This window comes from Chrysochloris asiatica, unplaced genomic scaffold (genome assembly GCF_000296735.1).
Source record: "Chrysochloris asiatica unplaced genomic scaffold, ChrAsi1.0 scaffold00162, whole genome shotgun sequence".
Lineage (NCBI taxonomy): Eukaryota > Metazoa > Chordata > Mammalia > Afrosoricida > Chrysochloridae > Chrysochloris > Chrysochloris asiatica.
Window position 1 is genome coordinate 7,659,082 of NW_006408680.1, and position 12,867 is coordinate 7,671,948.

Consider the following 12,867-nt stretch of genomic DNA (forward strand, 5'->3'; position numbering starts at 1 on the left):
CAACTCAACTTTCAGCCAAACAATAGACAGGCCTATGAGGTGAACAGTAACAAGAGAAAGGTATTCACTTCTTAGAATGATCATCCGAATGAGATCAAAGGGTCACCTGTGCCCAGAGAGAGCTCTCAGCAGACAGGAAATGAGGTCAATAGGAAAAGGTGAACCCAGGGAGGAAGTGGGAGGAAGCTGGTACAGTGAGGGGACCTCAGTCAGTGACATGGAACAAAATGGGTATAAACTGGGGCACAGAAAACCAAATTCCTCAGTAAACTTCCATCCACCTCATAATAAAAACCAGGAAACAATTACAAGGAGACATTCCTTAGCATTCCTGCAAGTTCCCACTCCACTGTCGGAGTGCTTGGTGAACCTTCTGTTTGTGGTGATTTTCAAAGAGCGCAGAACTGGAAGTTTGGAATTAAAAAGAAAGCAAATTTAGGTGGTCGAGAAGCGATATCAGGTTTTTATAGAAAAACAGATGCAGACATAGAGGTGGGGTCTGAGAGGGCAGGAAGGCCTGGCCAGGTGGGGTGACCCATGGGGCTGGGTGTGGACGGGCGTGGTGGGCAGCACCCCTGCACATCAGGCCATAGGACGATGCCTACCTGGCATGGAGCTCTGATAGCATAGTGGTTACGAGTTGGGCTGCTAACCTCAAGGTCAACAGTTTGAAACTACCAGCTGTTCTGCTGGAGAAAGATGAGGCTTTCTGTTGCCATAAAGGTTTGCAGCCTTGGAAACCCTATGCAAGGCCTTCGAGGAGGAGGAGGAGGAAGTAACCAAGAGAAACCCAGTTCTTACAGAAACCTGCATGGGTAGCTGTCCCTGAGTGTTCTGGAGACAAAGGACAGACACACGGCTTGTAGGGCACATCTGGGTCCATTAGCTCTCCCCTCCCCCCACACCAGCATTTTTCTGCTCTGAACTCCCCTTCCCTGGCTCTATCTCAGCAACTGTTTCTGTGCTGAAAATGCATCTTTTTGCTCTTTTTAGGAACTTCTTGTGATCCTTGAAGAACTTCTTTGGAGTACTAACTTTTCCAGATGTGTATTTGTGTGAGATTCAGTGGGAATCTCAGTATTCTAGAACTATATCATGTGTGTGTGTTGGGGGAAGTAACTTTAATTCATTAATTTCTTTGGCCATAAAAATGACTGTTTGGGGAGTGGGAGGAAAGAGGGAGAGAGTCATTCTTTGGAAGGAGTGAAGTTTTGTTTATGGTGATGCGAAAATTGGTACCAACATGTGCTGTGAAAATGAGCCCTGGTGTTAGAGTGGCTTATACATTGGGCTGCTAACTACAAGGTCAGCAGTTCAAATTCCCCAGCCACTCCAAGAAAGGAAAATGAAGCTTGCCGCTCCGGTAAGGATTTACAGTAGCAGAAATACTGCACAAGGGCGCTAAGTTGGAACCAAGTGGATGGTACACAGGAGCAGCAGGACTGTCAAAGGAGTCCTCGGGGTGTGGTGGTTAAGTGCTGGGTTACTAACCGAGAGGTCAGTTCAAACCCACCTGCTTCTATTCTCTGAAGATTTACAGCCTCGAGCACCCTGCGGGGCAGCTCACTCTATCCTAGTCATCCCTTTCCCAACTGAGTGAGTGAGCCAACAGCAGCCATGCTCTCCCCCACATCAAGGTTCTCCTTTTCTCCATCCCCACCTCCATCTCTATCATCTCCATCCCCATCATCTCCTCTCCATCTCTATCACTATCATCTCCATCTCCATCATCTCCGTCTCCATCATCTCCATCCCCAGCTCCATCTCTATCATCTCCATCTCCATCATCTCCTCTCCATCTCCATCTCCATCATCTCCTCTCCATCTCCATCTCTATCATCTCCATCTCCATCATCTCCATCCCCAGCTCCATCTCTATCATCTCCATCTCCATCATCTCCTTTCCATCTCCATCTCTATCTCCTCACCTCACTGGGTCATCCTCTTAGTCATCTCTCCTTGATTTTATCTCCTGCTACACTGTCCCCTCCAGCTACCAGGGGCCAAGTACTGTGCCAAAAACATTTATACATGTGTTATCTACTTAAGCCTGCCAACCTTCCTGAATGAACAGAACCATCCACCCCATTTTACAGATGAGAAGATGGAGTCAGACGAAGCCACTCCATCACCCATTGTGACACGGGCAGCCTGACCCTGGCATCCAATCTGTTAGCCAATCGCCCAAAACCATTCTCATTTGCTTAAAGGTACAGGTGGTCCCCCAAGAGGGTCAGATGAAAACTGCATAATGACCTGGTATCAGGAACCATTCCAGACTGAATGGTGTTCCCCCAAAAAATGTGTTGAAGTCCTAACCCCTAGGACCTTGCTTGGAAATAGGATCTTTGAGGATGCCATCAGTTGGTTTAACATGGAGTAGGCTAGCCCTCATCCTACTGAATGGTTCTTTAAGAAAGAAGAGGAAAGACACAAGGAAAGACAGAGTAAGACGAGGCAGACAGACAGTGGAGAGATGGGTGTAAAGCCAAAGACCACCGAGCAGGATCCCCAGGGAGCATCAGCCCTTCCCAAAACCATGGAGCACCTCCTCACAGCTGCAGAAGGCACACCGCACACAGACCCAGGATTTGGACCCCCAGCCTCCAGACGGTGAGAAAATACACATCTGTTCTTACAAACCACCCAATGTGCGGCCCCTTGCTAAGGCTGCCCTGGCAGAAGGATTCAAATATTTAAAAAGCATTTTCATGAAAAATAAAGCATTGAACAATGGAAATGCATGCATACATTTCCATTACCACATGGAAGAAAAGGAAACGTTAGGAGGTACACACATCAGGGGTTCTCTGCGCAATGGCAAGGAACCAAGCCACACCCACTGGGCCCAGTGAAGTCCCACTGACAGCAACTCTGGAGGACACAGCGGATGGCAAGAGGGGTTCCAAGTCTGTAAAACTCTATGGGAGCACACAGCCTCACCCTTTCCTGAGGAGCAGATGGCGGGTTTGAACCCTCAACCTTTCAGTTAGCAGTGTTCTTTGACCACCACACTACCAGGGTTCCTACGAATGAGAAAACAACTACCCTGTAGCCCGAAAGGGGAGCTGTCCGGTCTTCGGCACATTTCTAAGGTCAGGTCTCAAGATTCACACACGAGGTCATGAGGAACTGCCCATGGTCAGTGAGAGGACACAGGTTTACCACAGTCAGTCACCAGTGACAAGATGAATGGAGACATGTGCACATACACAGGTGCCAATCAGTCCTGAAACCAAGGCTCAGCAGTCACAGAACCACCAAAATCCCAGCTGTGGTTCCAGCTACATCGCAGGCACCTGAGGTGCTTGTCCAACGGGACGCTGCAGGGCTCCACCCCCAGGATGCTGTCAGAGCAGATCTAGGAAGGACCCAGGACTGCTCTGGGCCTAACCCACTGCCAGCAAGCCAGTACCAGCTCAAAGTGACCCTACAGGAAGATGAGAACTGCTTTAAAGAAGCAGACTGCCTCATAGTTCTCCTGCAAAGCAGCTAGTGGGCTTGAACCAATGACCTTTTGGTTAGCAGCCCAACACTTAGCCACTGCACATCCAGGACTACTATGCACAAACATAAACCAAACACACTGCCAAAGAGTTGATTTTGACTCACAGAAATGCCATAGAGGGTTCAGAGTGTACGGACCCAAAGGGAAAACCACACACTTCCAACAGCACAACCCTTTGGTCTTTTACTTGAAAATTAGCTCTATTTTTATTAGTACACAGGACTCACGTCACTGCCCTGACTTACAGTAACCTTTTGATCCACAGAATTTTCAGCAGCTGATTTTCAGAAGTAAATCTACAGATCTGTTTTCCTAATCTGACTAAGTCTTGAAGCCTCCACTAACAGGTGGGTTGGGGCTCACTGGACAGGAACCACTCCCAGGTCTCCCTCAAGTTGTTGTTGTTGTTGTTGTTAGGTGCCATTGAGTCAGTACCGACCCATAGTGAACCTATGCATGGCAGAACGAAACACTGCTTGATCCTGGGCCAACTCACTACTGTTGCTACGCTTGAGTCCATCAATGCTGTCACCTGACCAATCCATCTCATTGGGGGTCTTCCTCTTTCTCCCACCCTCCATTTTACCAAACATGATGTCCTTCTCTAGGAACTGGTTTCTCCTAATAGTTATGTCTGAAGTATGAGAGACGGTCTGGCCATCCTGGCATCCAAGGAGCACTCTGACTATACTTCTTGGAACACAGATCTGTTTGTTCTTCTGGCAGCCCATGGTACTTTCAATATTCTCCTCCAACACCATAACTCAAATGCATCAATTCTTCTACAGTCTGCCTTAGTCACGGTCCAACTTTCACATGCATATGAGGTTACTGAAAATACCATGGCTTAGGTCAGGCACACCTTAGCCCTCAAATTGGCATCTTTGCTTTTGAACACTTTTCAAAGTGGTCTTGTGCAGCAGATTTGCCTAACACAATACGTCATTTAATTTCTTGACTGCTGCTTCACTGAATATTGGTGGTTGCTACGAGCATATCACTATATTATTTCTTGGTCCAGTGGCAAAGATTTTGCTTCTTTACAATTGAGGTGGAACCCATACAGAAGGCTGTGGTCTTTGATCTTAACCAGTAAGTATTTTATGTCCTCTTGGCTTTCAGCAAGCAAAGTTGTATCATCAGCATATCGCAAGTTGTTAACGGGTCTTCCTCAAATCCTGATGCCACGTTTTCATCATATAATTGAGCTTCTTGGATTATTTGTTCAGCATACAGATTGAGTAAGTTTGGTGAAAGAATACGACCCTGGCACACACCTTTCCTAATTTTAAACCATTCAGTTTTCCCTTGTTCTATCTGTCCAACTGCCTCTTAGTCTATGTACATGTTCCTCATGAGCACAATGAAGTGTTCCAGAATACTCATACTTCACAATGCTGTCCATAGCTTGTCATGATCCACACAATTGAAAATTTTTGCATATTCAATAAAGCACAGGTAAACATCTTTCTAGTATTCTCTGCTTTCAGCAAAGATACAACTGGCATCAGCAATGATATCCCTAGTTCCACGTGCTCTTCTGAATCCAGCTTGAACCTCTGGAAGTTCTCTGCCAATGTATGGTTGCAGCCATTTTTAATTATCTTTAGCAAAATTTTACTTGCATGCAATTTTAATGACATAGTCCAATGGTTTTCGCATTCCGTTGGGTTATCTCTCTTTGGAATGGGCACAAATATGGATCTCTTCCAGTCACTTGGCCAGGTTGTTGTCTTCCAAAATTTCTTGGCATAGATGAGTGAGTGCCTCCAGTGCTGCATCAGTTTATTGAAATATTTCAATTTGAATTCTATCAATTCTTGGTGCCTTGTTTTTTGCCAATGCCTTCAATGCACCTTGGACTTCTTCCTTCGGTATTATTGACTCTTGATCATATGCTACCTCTTGAAATTCTTGAACAATGACCATTTCTTCTTTGGTACGGTGACTCTATGTATTCATTCCTTCCATGATGCTTTCTGCATCATTCAATACTTTGCCCAGAGAATCCTTCAGTATTTCAAGTTGAGGCTTGAATGTCTTCTTCGGGTCTTTCCACTTGAGAAATGCTGAGTATGGTCTTCCTTTTTGGTGTTCAAACACCAGGTCTGCTGACATCCATTTTGGTCTTTTCTTTCTTTCTTTCCTTATTAATAACCTTTTGTTTTCTTCCTCTATGATGGTCTTGATGTCATCCCACAACTCTTCTAGTCTTTGGTCTTTAGTGTCTAACGTATCAAATTGTTCTTCAGATGATCTCTAAATTCTTGTGGGATATATTCATATGAATCAGGCTGTGAACCACAAGGTCAGCAGTTCAAAACTACCAGCTGCTCCGTGGGAGAAAGATGAGGCTTTCTGCTCCTGTAAAGATTTACAGCCTCGGAAACCCTGTACAGGGTCGCTATGGGTCGGAACCGACTCGACGGCACTTAACAACAACAACATGTTCATATTATGGATTGTGTGGACTTGTTCAAATTTTCTTCAGCTTTGGCCTAAACTTGCCTTAGAGCAATTGATGGTCTGTGCCACAGTCTCCCGTTTTGTTTCAACTGATGATATGGAGTTTTTCCACAGTTTCTTCCCACAGATGTAGTCACTTTAATTTCTGCGTATTCCAAGTGGTGACGTCCATGTGTGTAGTCATATTTTATGTGGTTTAAAAAAGGTATTTGCAATGAACAAGTCATTGGTCCTGCAAAATCCTGTCATGAGATCTTCAGCGTCATGTCTATCACCTAGGTCATATTTTCCAACAACTGATCTTTCCATTTAATTTCTAACCATTGCATTCCAATCACCAGTAATTACCAACCCATCTTGATTGCATGCTTGATCAATTCAGACTGAAGAAGCTGCTAGAATTCTTCAATGTCATCATCGCTGGATTTAGTGGCTGGAGTGTAAATTTGAGTAATAGTAGCATTAACTGTTCATCTTTGTTGTTGTTAAGTGCTGTTGAGTCAGTTCCAAGCCACAGTGACCCTATATAGGGTTTCTGAGGATCAGCTGGTGAGATTGAACCGCTGACCTTGTGGTTCAAACAGATCTTGCAGTTCAGTGCATTAACCCGCAGGCTACACCAGGACTCCTACACAAGTACTTAAGAAAAGGAAAGAAACATTTCCAGTCTTACTAAAATCTCTTTAACATAATGTTGTTGTTATTGTTAAGTGCCATCAAGTCTATCCTGACTCATAGCCACCCATGGAGAGGGTTTCCCGAGGGCGCAAATCTTGCAGGAGCACAAAGTCTCACCTTCCTTCATGGAGCAGCTGGTAGGTTCAACACTAACCTTGTGGTTTGCAATGCAGTGCTTATCCTTGAGAGCACGGTGCATCTCCTTTCACCCTCTCGGTATTGATGATAATGGTGCTTTGACGAGTATTCTAAAGTAGCATGCTTTTGTCATCACACACTCTGAATTCTGAGTTCACACACAGCCAGCTTTACGTGGGTGGATGTGGTTGTATGGAGCTGGGTCTTGGTAACGCATGGACTCCCGTACTTCCCTTAGAATAACAATTGTGTTTGTTGATGAACTGACATTATTTTCTGACATTTGAGCAGCATCTCTTCTTTCAGGATCCTTCTCATTTTGAAGCGTTTAGAGCAAATGACACTGAGGAACACCCTGGAGGATGTTAGTGCACACAGGAAGACAGGGAACTATATTCAAAAGCCGAGTCCCAGATGGCCCGGGTCACAGCCAAACCTCTTAGAGACTCACTTAAAAAGTGAAGCCATCACCACGCAGGGGCGTGACTGAAGGATGAGAAATAGGGTACCCAGAGACACACCTCCCGCCTCCTAGGGGAGATCAGCAGGATTTCTGAGTCCCTGGGATCACAGATGAACAGGAGACCTTCCTTCATAGTCAGACCTGTGATTTCAGAGCACTGATGTGTGACGACATCACACACGGACCCTCTACCTCTGAGTCAAGACTTGTGGTATGAACCCAGGGAGAAAGCAGGCCCTTCTAAAGGTCTCCCCTAGCCCTGAGCCCATCTGTCTGTGTTCCACAACCATTCCCTTTCTTGGGTAAAATGTGTGAGCAGTAAAGTTATGGAAGTGGAGGGCCAGATGTGGTGCAAGCCCAGATGCAGGCCAGGAGGCTGCCCTGAGGGTTCTCTCTCACTGAGTCAGCAAAGGGAGAGAAGGAGCCCGTTCCTGCCGTCCATCCACACTCACACCATGTACTGTGGGCACCTCTGAGACACAGTGGACACCTCTCTCGGAGATAATAATGCCAAATGCTGTTTGCTCACACCCCGGGGCAGGCGGATAAGAACTCTGCTCTGAGTCCAGTGGGCTCATGACTGGGAAGTATGAAACGCAAGCCCCAAAAGGAGAAACTGAGGCTCAGAGAGACTAGGAGACCCAGTGAGCATGGACACAACTAGAAACTAAGTCAGATCTCTGCCAGCCCCCCAGACCTCTGTTGACCCCCCCAAACCTCTGTTGGCCCTCCAAAACATCTATTGGCCCCTCAGACCTCTGCCAGCCCCCCAGACCTCTCTGCTAGCCCCCAGACCTCTGCCAGTCCCCTAGACCTTTGCTGGCCCTCCAAACTCTCTATTGGCCCCCCAAGATCTCCACTGCTCCCAAATATCTTCACTGACCTCCCAGATCCCTGCCAGCCCTCCAGAACTTTGCTAGCCCTCTAAAACCTCCACCAGCCCCCTAAGCCCTCCACCAACCCCCCAATACCTTCACTGACCTCCAAGACCTCTGTCAGACCCCAACCCTATGCCATCATCCCAAGTCCTTCACTGACCCCCAAGAACTCTACTGGACCCCCAAAACTGCTCTGCCCTCCAAGACCTTCACTGCACCCCCCCAGACTTTCACTGCCCCCCAGCTTCCTGAACTCTCTCCCTACAGGCAGGCCTTCATCCAGAGGGGTTGTAGGGTCTTCTTTCTCAGGATCTGCCACCAAAGGTTTTAGTATCTCCCCTAGACACACACATACAGGCAGGGAACCAGGGGCTGCAGAGCCCCTCTCCAACCCGAACCCTCTCTGCCCCCAGATGGAGTGCAGACCGCTCACCCCCCATACGCCAACGATAGGAGACGGGGTGCTGGTCTGTGTCTGGCTTCATCACAGTGAGACGGAGGCCCATCCCTCCTCACGTTGGTCTAGGTGTGAATATAGATTCCACACATTTTTCGCAGTCTGTGTTTACATTCTGAGATAGCTCCGGAGTTCAGCCCTCCCTAGAGAATTCCTTTATGGATTTTGAAAGGGACCATCTGACTCTCTGGCCTCCAGATGTGTAGGGACTGTTCCAGAAGGCCTGCTCCTCTGTGGCCTGTCACCCGTCTCTCAGGTGGGCACCAGGGAGGAGCCAGCACTTCGCACCAACTTCTGGCTCTCAGACAGACAGACAGACAGACAGACAGACAGACAGACAGGAAGCACCTCCTTCAGGACCGTACTGTGACTCAAGCAAAACCTGTAGAGAAGGTGGTTTACTTTCCGTCTGTCCTGGGCAGTCCACTGACAAAGCCGTCCAGTGCTGTGAGGGGCCAGGGAGTCTGTTCAGACTCAGTGACCCCATGTGGCACAGAACGAAAGTGCCCTGTCCAGCCCTATGGTGGAACCCATCACTGTGTTAAATTCAAACAGACTAAAAGCAAACAGAGTAACAAATACTGCTGCTCAGTGTATGGCCGCAGCAACTGAAGTTCTCAACTGTCACCAGTGAAGCTGCTCTAGACAGAGGGGGATCAGAGAACAGTCGCAGGAAGTCCTCCCCATACTGTCATGGGTAGTCCTCCCTGTCCTGTCATGGGAGATCCTCGCTGTACGGTCACAGAAAGTCCTCCCTGTACGGTCACGGGAAGTCCTCCCCGTACTGTCACAGGAAGTCCTTTATAGACAGTCACAGGATGGCCTACCAGGTAGTGCTCTGGAGCAATAAGGGGTACCAGTGATGTGCATACTGCAGGAACAAAATGAACTGATTACAGACAGGAAGCAGGAGAGCCATTCTTTGCTGGAACCACAGTGTCTCTGAGGCGGGTTAGTAAGAGTCCACAAAAACAAAGAGAAGTGAAATCTCCCCATAAAGTGCAGAAGGACTGCCCAGTTGCGAAGAGACAAATAAAAATTAGCTCCGTGTATATGTGTCTAAGCAGCTCTGGGAGCGTAGTGGTTACAAATCAGGCTGCGAGCCGCAAGGTCAGCAGTTTGAAACTACCAGCTGTTCCATGGGAGAAAGATGAGGCTTTCTGCTCCCGTAAAGATTTACAACCTAGGCAGAGGACGGAGACAGCGTGGATGTGGACGTGAGGGGAATGGGCTGTTCGCAAGTGGAGCAAGTGGAGGTTCTGTGGTTTGGGAAATGTCTGTTTCCTGTTTTCATTACCTGTGGCTACTGCCGTTGTCTGCCCTTGGGTTAACCTCTGATTTAGGGGGACCCCAGACACCTGGGAGCGGATGCTTTCTGCACCACCCTCTGAGCAACTGCAGAGCGGATCACCGGAATTCCTGGGGTGTTCATTCCAGGCCTTTCTTCCTAGTTTCTCTTAGTCTGAAAGTGCGACAGAGGCCAGTTAAGCATCACAACACAGGAGCCGCCAATGACAGATGGGTCAGGGAGCTACTTAGGAGGTTTTCACCAGCTGGGAATCGAACCCGGCTCCTCGTACGGACGTGAGAATTCTACCACTGCACCACTAATAAAACATGAAGCCCATTGAGTCAATTCCTACTCAGCATGAATCCACACCACAGAGCAGAACTGCTCCCACATGGCTTCCTAGGCTGTCGTTTGCCTCAGCGTTCTCTCACAGAGCAGCTGGTAGGTTCAAACCAAGGACCATTTGGTCCGCAGCCAAGCGCTTCACCATCATGCCACCAGGGCCCATTGTTTAAACCAGAGCCCAAAGAGAGAGCACACACTCATCTAAGATGCTACCACGGGGCATTCCAAACACCTGTCCTACAAGACCTTGTCTGGCCATGAAGAATCCCAGAATCCCAGAAATCTCATTGCATCTTAAAATGATGCCTCGGTTTCTACGCAGTTCTCAAAACACTCCCCTTGTGTTGCATTTTACAGGGAATCCTATTGCTAAGAGACACCCTGGGGGATCCAGGTTGGAGCGCTGGAGGGGCCCTGAGAACATTGGTCACAATGCGCTGGGGATTCACAGCCAGGCAGTGTCCGAGGGGCAACACAGCAGTCAGGACCTCAGGGGTTCCAGAGGTCACAGGCCAGCAGATGTCTCCAGCCCATAATCCCTGGGGTGGAGCACACACAGCAAGCTAACCTCAAATTAGAGGAAGGCATTTCCTCTGCAGGAAGGAGGGCTCAGGAACTGGGACAGCTCTGTCCTCTTCCTGGCCTGCTGCTGCTGTTCTGTGCTGTCAAGTCGGTTCTGATTCGATGGTGCGTGAGCTTGAACTGCCAACCCTGTGAAAACCTTAATTATAAGATTCATTTGGAGAAATTGAAACCCCTACCCACAGGCAAATCTGCTTTCCACTGACGTTGTGAAGTGCCATCGAGTTGTTTCCGACCCATAGAGATCCTACATAGGGTTTGGGTTTCCAAGGAGCAGATGGTGAGCTTGAAACCACCAACCTTGTGGCTCACACTGGCTTTGCAGTGCGGGGCATTAACCCACAGCACCATGAAGTTATTAGTTCTCTGCCCCATCCCTGTAACTGGATCCCTCTCAGACTTGGAGCTTGAACTAGACGCTCTACCCAGATGTGTATGTGGGGAGGAAGCCGGGTGAAGCAGAGACTCTAGCTGCCTGGCACTGTGGACTGAGGTCTGGCTCAGAGCAGCTTTTAGAGTGGCTTGGTTCTTGGAATTCGTTTGTACCAGATAATGATCCTTTTCCATCTGTTTTGGGAAAGAACTTGTATTTTTCTTAAATCACTTCAGCTCCAAGTCCTAGGACTCCCTACTCACAAAATAGTTACCTTTGAAACAGGATAAATCAGAAATGTTGCCTCCAGCAACCTAGGGTGTGTGTGAGGCATTCGTTGGTCATCCCATATTACTACAGACCTGTTAGAAATAAGGACCAACACTCAATAGAATTCCTCCAGGAACAGAGCAGCCCATGGACCAGAGGCTGAGGAAACAGGAGGAGGAAGTGTTGTCACTGCCACAGCAGCAGACAGCCCACCAATGCCAAAGGCAGACCCACTCGGGAGGACCCTTCGCCCCAGCTCGAGAAGGCTTCTACATGTACAGTTCACTCCATAGGTGAAGGTGTCAAAAGGGGGCCGATCTTCTGCTGGGCCCTCAGCCGCCGAGTGACAGACTTAGGTAGGTAGGCTAAAACCATCTGCTGTGAGTGTTTCCCCGTAGTCCAAGGACTCTCTCCCCTGGTCATTTTCAACCCCACTTTAAGGCCATGTGAGTACAATGTAGATTTTCCTTCCTGGCCACCTGAGGAGGGGTGGGCACCAGGAGTGGAGCGAGGGCTGTTCCAGTATCTCATCTCTCGCCCTTACCTTCTTGTGTGTGTGTGTGTGGGGGGGGGGGGGCTTTGTGTGGTGATGAGTTGCGCATGTCTAAGTGGTACCTGGCTGCCTCAGAAACCAGAGGGAAGGGTTCTTTGTCCAGAGACAGTGAAAGTTCAGCGCAATCACAAACTTTGCTCTCGTCCTCCTGACAGTGAGGACAAGTCAAAGGAAGTGTCGGCTGTGCGGACTCACTGATCCCAGAGGAGGTGGATGGGTTCACTGACCCAATTTGTTGTTGGTGTATGTCATGCAACTGGTTCATGGTGTTCCGTGTGTGACAGATGGAAACGTTGCTCGGTTCTGGGTCATGCTCACACTCTCTCCCCGTTGTTGCTGGAACTATGTCAATCCACCTCGCCCCTCACAGGTCCTCCACTTCACCAAGCACGAGGTCCTTCTCCAGGAAAGAGCCCTCCAAAGAGCCCCTTTGTCCAAAGCAAAGGGGCGGGGGCTCGTGCAGTCCTGTGATCCACAGGGTTTTCACTGCCCAATTCTCAGAAGTAGCTCAGTAAACCACTGCCCCCAACTTCATCCTAGTCTCGAAGCTTTGTGAACCCTGGCTAGCAGAAGAGAGCCTCCTGGTATTAGAAAACCCAGTTTCCAAACTCCCAGCATCACAGCGACATGTAAGGCAGCACTCTACCACAGACCGACAGATGAGTGGGGCTTGACCCTAAGACAGCGGCTGAATCAAAGAGGAGAAAAGTGCCATCCAGGTGTGAAGTTCAGAAAAACAGGACAGGGGCACAGGAAGGAACCCTACCCACTGAGACAGTAACTGGATCGGGCCTTTCGTACATACGTATGTGCTGGGTAAAATCTAAAGCCATCTTCCTAAAACCTCGTGACTGAGTGGGTTACC